Here is a 12,371-nt window from a genome sequence, read left to right on the forward strand (position 1 = left end):
TCATCAGTGTCGTCCACGTGCTTCATAGGCCACATGTGTTGCTGGAGTTGGTGAGAAAATCGTCGAAAAAACAACGTGGGGGTGGGTGAGTGAGAATGAAGATGAGATGGTCCCTATGTCGCATAATTGACTTAAGTCTTAGGGGACGATTTTGACATTTGCTAAATTTATCATTTATTTTTAACTTACTTTTACTAATGAGCATCATATTAAGTTGATGTTATATTTAACCCTTGTATGTTATGTCGATTCTCATACTAATCAAGGGTGACTTAGAGTATTCAGAATGTCTCTATTCATACCCATGTAATTTAACCAAAATACACATTTATTCATAAGATTTGTTCACTTTTTATAAATCTTTCACATCCGATTCTCCATATATGTATACACTCATAATTAAATAATACATCTTCCTACTCACAACCACATTGAATTATAAGACACGGGATGAATAATGAATATCCAAATATAAGGTTTTATTGAAGTTTTCAAAACAGTTTGTGGTATAGGTTATGGAGATGAACACTTCAATGTAAAGATGAAAATTAACAAAATCATATATTTTTCTAATAATTAAGGTATATAAAAAGAGATAGGGACTCTACATTACGGGTGCTCTTAAAATTAGGGGAGCATTTCATACAATTCATTTATACATGAGAACCCACTTTCAATTATGTTTTCAAAAACAATTTTGTATTTTTAGTTTAAAGCACTTAAAAGTTAACTTTTTGTCACCACAAGTTTAGTTATATGTATGTTTTATACCGAATGCTTATCTATTTGTTTTGTTGGTATACTCACAATTTTTTTTGTTTTCCTCTTTTAACTTTTAAAATTTAATGTTTTATACAATTTTAATTATATCGTTGTCGGGTTCTTATATTTATATACGTTTGGATGTATATTACATTCCAAATGAGTTGCGCATTAGAATGTACAAATCACCGAAGCAAAGCGTACAACTATTCAAAGATGATACATGTTTCGACTCTTTCACATTTTCCCTGTCTCTTCCCCCTACAACTTTAAAATCTGATGTTGAACTATAAATATCAAATTTGTACATGCTTATTTTATCAGCGTTAATATTTTTATTTTATATCAACTTCGTTTTTTGCCGTCTTATTTATAATAACAATCGGACATGAACTTTTTTAACGGTTATTATTAGTTTTTTTTAATATAGACTTCCGAATATTATCAGCGACCTTGCCGCAAGCTCATGTTTGTAGCGATTGTCTTTTTATAAAGAGTTTCGAATGTTATCAACAACGTAAATGTCTCGTTTTTCTTATGCAAAATTACGTATGTTATCAAAGCCCACTCCAACGTACGGGTTAGCGTTTGCACCTACTGAAGTTCATAGTTTTATTTATAAATTTGTAATATATTAGGTTAAAAAACCCAAGTGACCCATCAAAAAAAATTTTAGTGACCCATTCGTAATTTTTTTAGTGCCCCAAACTTAACTTTTTAAATTTTAAACTAAAATTTTTAAGCCTAAATTTAATTTTGTTATGAACAATAACAATTAAGCCCATATTAGTTAATTGCTTAACCACTTTAATTGAAAATTTGGCATTAGTAGGAGGCGAACAGATTAGGGTGATGGCGGCTTCACATGTTGTCGATGACACTGGTAATAGACCCAAAAGAGACAAAGGTACACAGTCATCAATCAACATTATTATAATTTTGATTGTTTCAACAATGTTGTCGATATGGTAATTCAAGAATTTGGTTATCACTTTAATGAGATTAACACGGATTTACTTCAAAACATGTTGGCTTTCAATCCGTCTGATTCATTTTTCAAGTTTGATGCATCGATCAAAGTTAATGAGATTGTATGAGTTTTATTCATATGATTTTGATAATGGAGATAAAATTTCTTGCATCTCAACTTGGTTTGTATATTGATAGTGTACGAAAACATGAAAGATTTGCTAATCTGAAAGGTATTGCGGATCTTGCTAGAGTTATGGTGGAAACAAGGAAACATCTCTTTTCATTTGGTTTATCGATTATTAAAGCTAACATTAGTTTTGCCTATTGCAACCGCAACGGTTGAGAGATGTTTTTCGACAATGAAGATCCTAAAGACAAATTTATGTAATCGAATTGATGAAGATTTTTTGAATGCTTGTGTAATTTGTAGTGTTGAAAAAGAAGCACTTTTAACTGTTACAAATGAAGCTGTAATTGACCATTTTCAAAAGATGAAATCACGTATAGGTCAATTATAATATGTATTTTGTTTATCTTTAATAAAATTTATTTTTTACATTTCTATATGTGGTTTGTTTAATGTAAATTTTTTACTCAACCCGTTTCGATTTGACCCGACCCATTTTGGTTTGACTTGTTTTAGTTTGAATTGACGAGTTCTAGGTTGAATTCTTTTTGCACCCACTGGCTAAATTTTCTAGATCCGTCTAATCGTTTGAACGTTAATTATTTTCAACTCACGGGTTCGAGGCAATGTTTTGACGTTAGTCATTTTAACAATTTTACGCCCATGCAAGAAGGGTATGGTACGTCCTAGCTACTATACTAGCTAGTAGCTAGTTTCGTGATATTTATGGATTATCATTTACCTTTATTGTCTGATTATGATTTATTAGTATTAGAAGCCAAATCTTCCCTGCAACACCATCACCTCACCACCGCTGACACAATGTACACATAATTCTGTAAGTTCACACCCCCTAGATTGGCGCACCGTTTAGTTTTTGGATAGATTACATGCGTACACACATACATGTAGATGGAGACAATTTTAAGATAACACATGCCGTTCATTTTCCCAAAGTTATATGGATGTTTTTGTTTCCTTACTATTAGCTAGGCTGGCTGGCTGGCGTCGTGGAGGGCGGTCAGAACATCAACGTGTTTATTGAGGATCAAAATCAGTGAAGTGTAATGTATGTAAGAGGGACAGAATATTAAATATATGTATTTTTCCTCTACATGTTTTTATAATGGAAAATTTTCAAAAATAACATATTTTGACCAACATTTTTCATAAATACTCTAGGTTTTCAAAACATCATTAAAAGGATTTATTTTTCTGTCAGATCCAACGGAAATAAGAATTGATCCGACGAGTTAGTATAGCCTATCAGATATTGACGTGCATTCAAATTTTTCGACGGATCCGGCGATTTTTTAAACTATCCGACAGATTCGTGTTTAGGCAACGTAATGGTAAGAAGTCGGATCTGACGGTTTAATTCATGCTTCTATCGGATCCAACTGTTTAATTTATCTATCAAACCCTATATTTTCAATTCTGGGTTTTTGATTTTGTGTTCTAGAGTTGAATTAAATATTATGGTAATGTTCTCAAAAAATTAAGAGATTTGCACTATAAGTTTGCTTAATTTTGTAGAGAAATAAGAAAGATGGAGATGGATGTTGGTTTTAGGGGTTTAGGGTTTGAGAGGTAGAAAATTAACAATTCCGTCGAATCCATTAAATTTTTGTTGGGTACACTAATACGTTGACACGTGGAGCGATTTTCAAAGGTTCACAAATTTCGTCAGATCGGTTCTTGTTTATGTTGGATCTGACGATATTTTTAGGCCATTTTGGGGGTTTTTTTAATAGAATATGGGCTAATTTTAAAAATTTTGGGTCAAACTAGGCTATTTTGGAGATTTGCATTTATAATGTGTATAAGTTTATAATCAATATTCAGATATACGATAAATAAATATCATATATAAGTACAAATAGATGTGGCAATTCATATTGCCACGTCTATGAATGGGTTTGGGTCAGGATGATTTTCTTTAAAATAGTGGGTTAAGATGGGTACGAGTCAAGATGGGTAAAGTTAACCCATCTTGACCCAAGTGAAGTTTAAAATACAAAGGGTTTTAAAACCCCTAAAAGAATTAAAAATAAATAAATAAATAATATCTCAAAATATAAATCAAAAACACAAAATATAAAATAGCTAAAATTTTTCCTCCATCATTCTCGTTCATTAAGAAAACTGGTTTTGTATCGGTTTAGGTTCGATTTTTTTGGTTTTTTTCGGCTCAGTTATGTTTTTTTCATTTCGGTCGATTTCAATTTCTTGGTTTCTATTCGGTTTCGTGGGTTTTGTTTGGAATAAAATGGATGGAGTTTCTTTTACTCCATTCTAACCTATAAACAAACTCATTCTAACATATAACCAAAAGTCACTAGCATTTAACCAACTCATCTTGACCTTTTTGCAAAATTCTGTTGATTCATCTTGACTCATTTCAATTTTAAAAGTTATCTATATTGACACACAACAACTCATTTGGGTTTGTTTTGCCACCCTTTAGAAGTACAAACATACCTCAAGATCTCATAAAATATGATTAAAGTTTCAAGATATCATATACAAAACTCCGGTGATGGATTTAAAACATAATTTTAGGGGCAGAGTGAATTGTTTTTACTGTACATTAAGAAAACTTATTTAACATGTTTCGTGGGTACGGGTGCCCGATTACATGTTTCGCGTATATCGGGGTCTGGTAACGTGTTTCGCGCTTTCCTTATGCGCTACACGTATCGACACTTGCTTACCCGTTTCGCGTATTCCAATGTCCGGTTACAAGTTTCACATGTACCGGGTCTGTTAATGCGTTTCGAACCCATGCTCGGCAACCTTTTTTTTTATTTTAACAAAGATATCCGATGATCAAGACAATTCCAGTGAAAGGGTGTTTTTCGCTCATACAACCACCTGGTTATGCATTACGGGTGTCTCGGGCCTGATTTCGCTTTATGCGCTTACCCCTGCCCGGTTACCTTCTTGGCGTATACAGGAGCCCGATTACCTGTTTTATACCGACGCACGGTAACGCACGGTAACCCATTTCATGCATACCTTCGACCGGTTATTTTAGTTGGACTTTCAAATTTTAAACTAATTGTAGGCTGTTAATCATCTTGGGTTTTAAAACTTTTAAAGGTAAAGTTGTGGGCTTTTAAATATTTTTTAGGGGAACGTAATACAATTTTAGGGGTAACTTAATACATAAACGTAAAAATTTTCACTTTGTCGGAAAAATTGAGGGGTAGCGGGTGCTAACCCTGATATAAGCTGGGTCCTTCCCTGCTAAACTCGATGATAACATCACAAGGTAACATCGGTTAGCCCAGTCGCCTAGAGAATGTATATACGGTTAAACTCTAGCTCTAATGTAAGAATAAGTATATGTACAAATAATAAGAAGTCTAGAATCTCAAATTTACAAATTGGAAAAAATCTCTTTATATATAACATTTACACAGTATATATAACATATGCTAGAATGGTTTTGACCAATTACCTATGGGTAGCTATGATGAATGATATGAGAGATTAGAGCATTAAAAGGGAAATAATAACCCATTTGTCAGTGTTGTTTTGACCCATGACTAGGGGTGTTCAAAACTATCCGAATCCGAATCCGTATCCGAATTATCCGACTATCCATATCCAAACTGTTTGCCTAATTCGGGTCAGATCAAAAGAAAACAGGGAACACAATTTGATTTTGAAGTCTATGAAGGTAAATCAAGATCAAGTAAAGAGGGAAGGGAATTAGTTTAATTTAGTTATTCTATTGTTTATGTTTATTGTTGGTTTAGTTTGAGTTATCTAGTTTTGTTTTTGTTTATTTATTTACTAGCTTTAGATCCCGTGTATTATACGAGACTGAAAAACAATAAAAGTAAATTTCATTTAAGCATTACATATAATAATGATAACCAAAATTATACATTTACAATTCACAATATCTAAAAACCTATTTGTATGCAACATTTGTAGTTATATCTATACATTTTCAATCTTTATCCAATATTAATAGTTTTAGGTCGTCTACGCTTTTCCTTTACATAATGAAACGTAGAGGTGGGCAAATAAACCGGTTAATCAAACCGACCCAAAAAATGAACCAAAACCGAACTGGTTTAAAACCGATTATATAGAAACCGGTTTGGAATTGATTGAACCCGTAGGTTTGGAACCGGTTTATAATTTTCTCCCCCCAAACCGGTTCCAAACCGGGCAAAACCCGAACTGAGACTGTTTGAAACCCAAACCGAAACTGATCGTAACTTGGTCAAGAAACCGGTTTCAACCCGAGCCGAAACCGATCATAAACAAGTTTAACTTTTGTTGACTAATTAAACTGAATTGCTTTCAACCCAAACCGCTTTTGAGTTTAAAACCGGTTTGTTCACCTCTAATACGGTTGTCCCCATCTAAAAATTGGATATGTCAAAAACAAACACACCATGCGCTCATCCCACCAAAACGGTGGAAAATACACCACAAAATGTCTGATAGCTAGACTTCTTATTTTGACCGGCCGGTCAAATTGGTCATAAGGTCAATAAAACAAAAAAGTCAAAGTCCAACTAAAACTTCAATACTTTTCAAAATAGCTGATTTTACGTCGACCGAAGCATCCGATTATCCGAAGAACAAGTAACAATCATTTCAGTTGGTCTAAGAGCATCATCGACTAGAGAGAACCCAAATACGATTCGAATACTTTAACCGCCAAAATAATAATATTGGAAATGCATACATATACAAAAATATAATGAAGAAGAAAGCTAAATCCTAACAAGGCCAAGTATGAATTTACCATAACAAAATAGTCAAGTCAGATATATCATTATATCTAGAACATTAGTTATAACCATCCGATCAATGAATAAAAATGAAGTGTCAAAGATAAAATTGCGATCCACTACGTAAACTAGAATAAATAAGATACTCTGTACCTTAAGATTTATAGTGCTTCAAGTGGGTGTTAACTGTGTTAATCCCTCTTGATCTAACCAGTCTGTCAGCTAGGTAATGAAAATATTGCTTGTAGTTTTTACACACTAATTTTAAGGAAAAGGGTCTTTAAAGTTTAAACCCCAAAATTGAGTTCTTTAGTCTCCTCAAAACTTTCTATTGATTTATCCTAATCCACATGACCAGAAGTGTATATATAAAGACTTAAACACAAGAAATGTATATATAAATGAGTTTTTCTTTCTTTTCTTTGGGCCCATAGTCCTATAAAGACTTCTTGTTCATCATCGTATTGTGTATGAAGAACCAACCACTTCAAAACCTCTTTCAAAGTTCTCTTGTTCAATAAGAGTTATTTTGTTGAGCTTGATTTTTATTGTCACATGACTCAAAGAAATCTTGAGCATCCATGTTAACAGACTAGCATATCTTGAATCTTTTCTTACTTGGCATGCATTTTTTTACATAGGAAAGCCCTTGGTTCCAAGCATCTTCCGATACATCAACCCCTCGGTTCATTTTGAACCGATAAAAAATCAGCTCTAAAAGATAGGAACTATTTAAATAGTACCTTAAAAGAGAATAAAAATTTAAAAGAAAACATGGCTATAGGGTTGGCACACTAATCTTAAAAGAAAATTAACTTTAAACCCAGAAAAATTTTTGAGTTCTTTAGTCTCCCAAAAATCTAGTAAAAAAGTACATGTTTATGTTTATATGTGATTCAAACACTTTGCTTCTTGCGATTTAATCAAATAGAGTAAACCCCCTGGATTATGACCTTATTACCACACAAACCATTGCTCAACTAGATGGATATGCTATTTGGAACACCTCTCCCAGTCACACCTCTATCAGAATAAGGCTTCAAAAGTTGGTATGGAACCAACCCTGCACCACATCGGTTCTTTAAACTAGGATCATTGTTTCTTAAGTCTATTATGCTTTCCAGCTGGTTTAGCCTTCCTTGAAACTTCTCAAACGCTGCCTTTATAGTTGGATCCGCCTTCCATGCAGGCTTGATGGTCCTACCAATATACTCCTCGTTTGGTGAATGACTTGATAAAACGTCTAAAATTGTCATCACTTTCGTTGCTTGGATTTGTGATGGGAAACATTTCAATAGCACAGCTTCGGGTCGTTTTAGAAACAACTCCCATTCTTCGTCTGTAGGGTCCTCGTTAGGCATTTTGATTCTTGCAATCGTCGGCCTGTTAGGGAAGTAACAACCATAGTCGTATTGACCAAAGTTGACTGCGGAATGGTGAGCAGAAGCCACCCACATGATGGTTGAAACATTCCAACTAAATCGTCTTGGGTTTTGAGTTGTGGCCACCATGGTTCGTGTTTCTTGTCTCCGTGACCAACTGTACGGATTTCATTCCACCATGCCTGAAGCTCTACATCATATTCAACAAGATCTGGTTGTGGGTAGTAGCGGTTGACATAAGAAGTAGCCCATCGATTGATGGCATCATAAACAAGTAGACCATCATTTGCAAATGGGTAATCCTCGATTGTTAATTTTATTCCAAGTGGTGCAGTTGGATCTTCAACCGCCATACCCCTAAGGTGTAAACAATACCATACAACACTATTAACTTCAACATATTTTTAACTGATCCCTTCATTTGATTAATGTTTTCATGCATACAAAAGGGTACCTGCTTAATAGGTCTGCTGGAAGTGCCTCATGATCAAATCTCCATAGCTGATCATAAGCATCGGAACAAAGTTGCATACAATATTTTCCAAGAGCAAATGCTGACTCTATAATACCACCAGCATTAATAAGACGCAATCGAGCTAGAGAATTAATTTGCATAGTGTAACGGAAATGAGGGTGAAGCAGTCGGTTAATAGGATGCATTTGGCTAAGATTGCGGTTGGTGGCAATTACGTATGGCTCTGTAACGCAATGTGATCTTAGCCTACATAATATATAACCTAATAAAAAACAACATAATTAACTAGATTAGATAATTAATGCTTAAACGTACAAGAAAAATGGAACCGACCAGTGGCTAACAAGTTGGTGATAACCCGAATCATGGGATAGGACTTGAGCCTTAGCTAGCTTCCAGAGCCAGGAACTAGTAGCATCCCAAGAGGGAGTGTACACATGCTTCCATTGTGGTTTCCCATCAGATGGTGGGCGAGTCAACTCAATAGCTAGGGGGCGTAATGTTCCCTCAGGCGTAAGGAACATGATAGTTCTTGAACCGTAAAGTGTTATCCCTTTAAGGTCCCGAATTTTGTTCACATAAGGTAAAAGCAAATCATGGTAATCCAACATGAACAATTTCTTTTGGGATAAAGCCTGCAAGTGCATAATAACACTTCATAACCACAAGGAACAAAACTAAGAGACATAATGTTGCATTACCTCATCAAAGGTCATGAAACCCCCAATCACTTCCTGTAAAGTCTCCTTGGTGATGACTGATTCCGGTGGTCCGTAAATTTCAGGGTCCAATTTACTCGTGAATGGCCATTCCTAGTTATAAACGTTTACACAATCACTTTTTTTAGTTATGTTGTAGAATTTTCACATGAACATACCGTAACCAACTGTATGCTACACGGATTGATACCAGCAAGCATTTGTCTGCAAAATTCCTCATCTCGTAACCAAGAGAGCGTATCCCCTGTGATTAGATCCACCCATTAATGCAAAAAAAAACTTACACTAATAAACCATAGAGGATAATCACTTACTATCAATGGTTTCAGGGGTCTCAAATTGAAATAAAGCTTTGGCAGTATCAACAGTACCTTCTATAGGTCCTGGTAAAGCATTATTATGTGGAGGAACATTAACACTTTGATTATATAGCTAGTCTATGTGTGTAAATAATGGAAATCCCTTGTTTTTGTCTGTTAAAAGCGAGTCTAATGTCGGTATAACCGCGTGCAAGGTAGAGTATAAAGTCTTTGCTCCAAACTGTGCATTTTTTTATCTCTGAAAAATCTTCATCGCCTGGCACATAGAAAGAGGGTACATTTCTGGCCTCCGTCAACGGATCTGTAATCCAATCGTCTCAAATTAATAGTTTAAATTATTTCAGTAAATTCCTCAAACGAAGATTTCAATCACCGATTAATACTAATAATATTAATATACCTCTAGCAGACATTGGGCGACCAGTACGGCATCGCCTAGGGTAAGGATGGTCCTCACCACCGAGCACAGGTCGTGCTAAATCTAAGCTTTGATCAGGATCTGCGAGATCGTTGTAAACATCATAATCGTAAATCCTGTCGGATGATTTACGCTCTCCTTCTCCATTTCCTCGAAGAGATTCCATATCTTTCGCTCTTAACGACTTAAGTGCCTCTGGCGTTTGTAACGGAAGGTAAGACTACACAAGCAAACAAACCTTCAAATTATAACTCAACGTTGGCGGCAATTAACTGAAAATAACCGTTTTTTTTATTTTTATTCCCTTCAATTTTTATTAAGAAACTTTGGTCCTTAAGATATTTGAAATAACATTTAAACCCTTGAAAAGTAAGAAAGTGCAAGGTGAAACTTACCACTTTTATTATTCTAATAATACAACATAATTTATATAAAATTAAACATTCCTATTCCAGCGTTGCAACATGCTTATCTTTATCAATGTTTCGATAAAAGTTTTGTTCAAAATTGATAAATTGGCTGGTGAAATATAACTAATATTTTTTATTTATTTATTTATTTATTAATTACTCATAACACAAACCGAACTACATCTGGATAATGGATAAGCGAGCAACAAGCTGCGTCGCTATCCCCTTTTGAATCGCAAAGCCTATTCTACTAAATATAAATCATTGGTTCCTCGGGCTCTGCGAGTCACTGTGGACCACCTTCTGCACCCGCTTCAAGAAGCGAACCGCCTCGAGAGCTAGGGATCCAAAAGTGTCGAAGGCAAATGGAATGAACACGTGCTGATTCTCCAAACACGATGTCTCATGCTTAGCAACCTTCCTAGACTCCGCTCTCAAAACCGCATGTCCCGGTACGAAGCCACTGTCTCTCAGCCCCACCAATGGGGATACCCCAGTGAGGTCAACACACGCATGCTTACCCCCTGCCCAGCCAAACACAAGAACATCCGCATGACGCAGGGTAGATCTTCCCTCATGCGGATCAGTCAAAAAGTTAACAGGTGCCTCTTTCTTGGCTGAGATCCCGGCACGTCTAAGCACATCCCATAACACATCTCTAACCTAGTCATGACGATACTTGAATCCCGGCAATTCCTTACAGTGGAGGGCATGTCACCGAATCTATCCAAACAAGCTTTTTTACAAATGGGGCATAATTCATCCGGAGGGAAAAGGGGAATCATAAGCCGGTATTTAAAGATGGCTCTGTATTCAACTGCCGACATCCGCTGCCCAAGACCTTCAATGGGCACAACAGTCAAAAAATCCTGGGCATGAGCCCCCTTGAGACAAGCTAAAACTACCTTTTGTCTCGGGGTCATATCGAATCGCTCCTCCAAATCATGTACGTGTTTACCATAAAGAGCACTCGCCAAGGTTTGTTGAGGTTTCTTGGGGGCGGTCTCCTTATCAGTAAAACCGCCTATATCAAGGTCCGGGAGAGTTGTTCTTAGTAATGGTGTTTCATTTACATGTTTTTATAGTTTTAGATACGGGTTTCTTGGGGTCCGGGACCAGTATGATACAGGTTTCTTGGGGGCGGTCTCCTTAACGAACTGAACTTTCGTCCGAACAACTTTGGTATCACTCGTTTTTATAGTTTTAGATATAGATTTCGTTGAAACAGAGTTGAATTCACAATAGAGTTTCTTTTTATATCGTAAGCTGCAGCGAGTGTTGGTATCATACTGGTCACGTGAGGAACCGAATTGATACCGTCCCAACAATAACGAGATCACACAGATTCTGATTGATCAAGCTCGATATATCGGTACTATCGGACATGTTATAATATTCGCTTTTATTGTTTTCATTCAATGTAAAACACTATTATGACTTTATTTTTCGGGTTTTATCTTTCGGTTGCTATACCGAGTTCCGGTACTATCAATATATACCGTAATGAACCCAACCAAAACTGGCCGCATTATGTAGGAATGCGCGAGAGAACTCAATTGGCTATACATAAAGATTAACATTAATAAAATTACCTTATCGGTGAAAAAGATTCTTTTTTCAGGAACATCTTGATTCGATTGAACCCAAGATTCACATGTAAATGAAACACCATTACTAAGAACAATGGTTTTGAAGAACATCTTTTTCTTGTACAATGAAACAAAAATTTGATTTTCAATATTGAATTCATCAACTATTATGACTAATTAGTGGATTATAACGTTGGGAGTTGATGAATTCAATATTGAAAATCAAATTTCTAAGTAACTCCTTTACTTCAAACAAAATTATTATTTAGACATTTTAGTTTGATTTTAAAGCAACTCAAAAGTTAAAAACACTTCATATTTGTAGCTAGTATAAGACATCTCTTAACAGTTTTTTTATTTAAACCAGCCACATTGCCTCATCAGCTTTTTTAAAAACCACCATTTTTACTCCAGCAATACACATTTTCAAACTATTTTTA

The 12,371-nt window shown here is 35.3% G+C and overlaps 1 pseudogene; it reads right to left on the reverse strand.

Moving 5' to 3' along the window:
• Positions 1 to 7,598: 7,598 nt before the first annotated feature.
• Positions 7,599 to 12,042, reverse strand: LOC143547241 (lipoxygenase 2, chloroplastic-like; annotated as a pseudogene).
• Positions 12,043 to 12,371: the final 329 nt, after the last annotated feature.

The sequence above is a fragment of the Bidens hawaiensis genome, unplaced genomic scaffold, assembly GCF_021521415.1.
Source record: "Bidens hawaiensis isolate Kalapana, Puna unplaced genomic scaffold, B.hawaiensis_p1.1 tig00014686_1, whole genome shotgun sequence".
Classification (NCBI taxonomy): Eukaryota; Viridiplantae; Streptophyta; class Magnoliopsida; order Asterales; family Asteraceae; genus Bidens; species Bidens hawaiensis.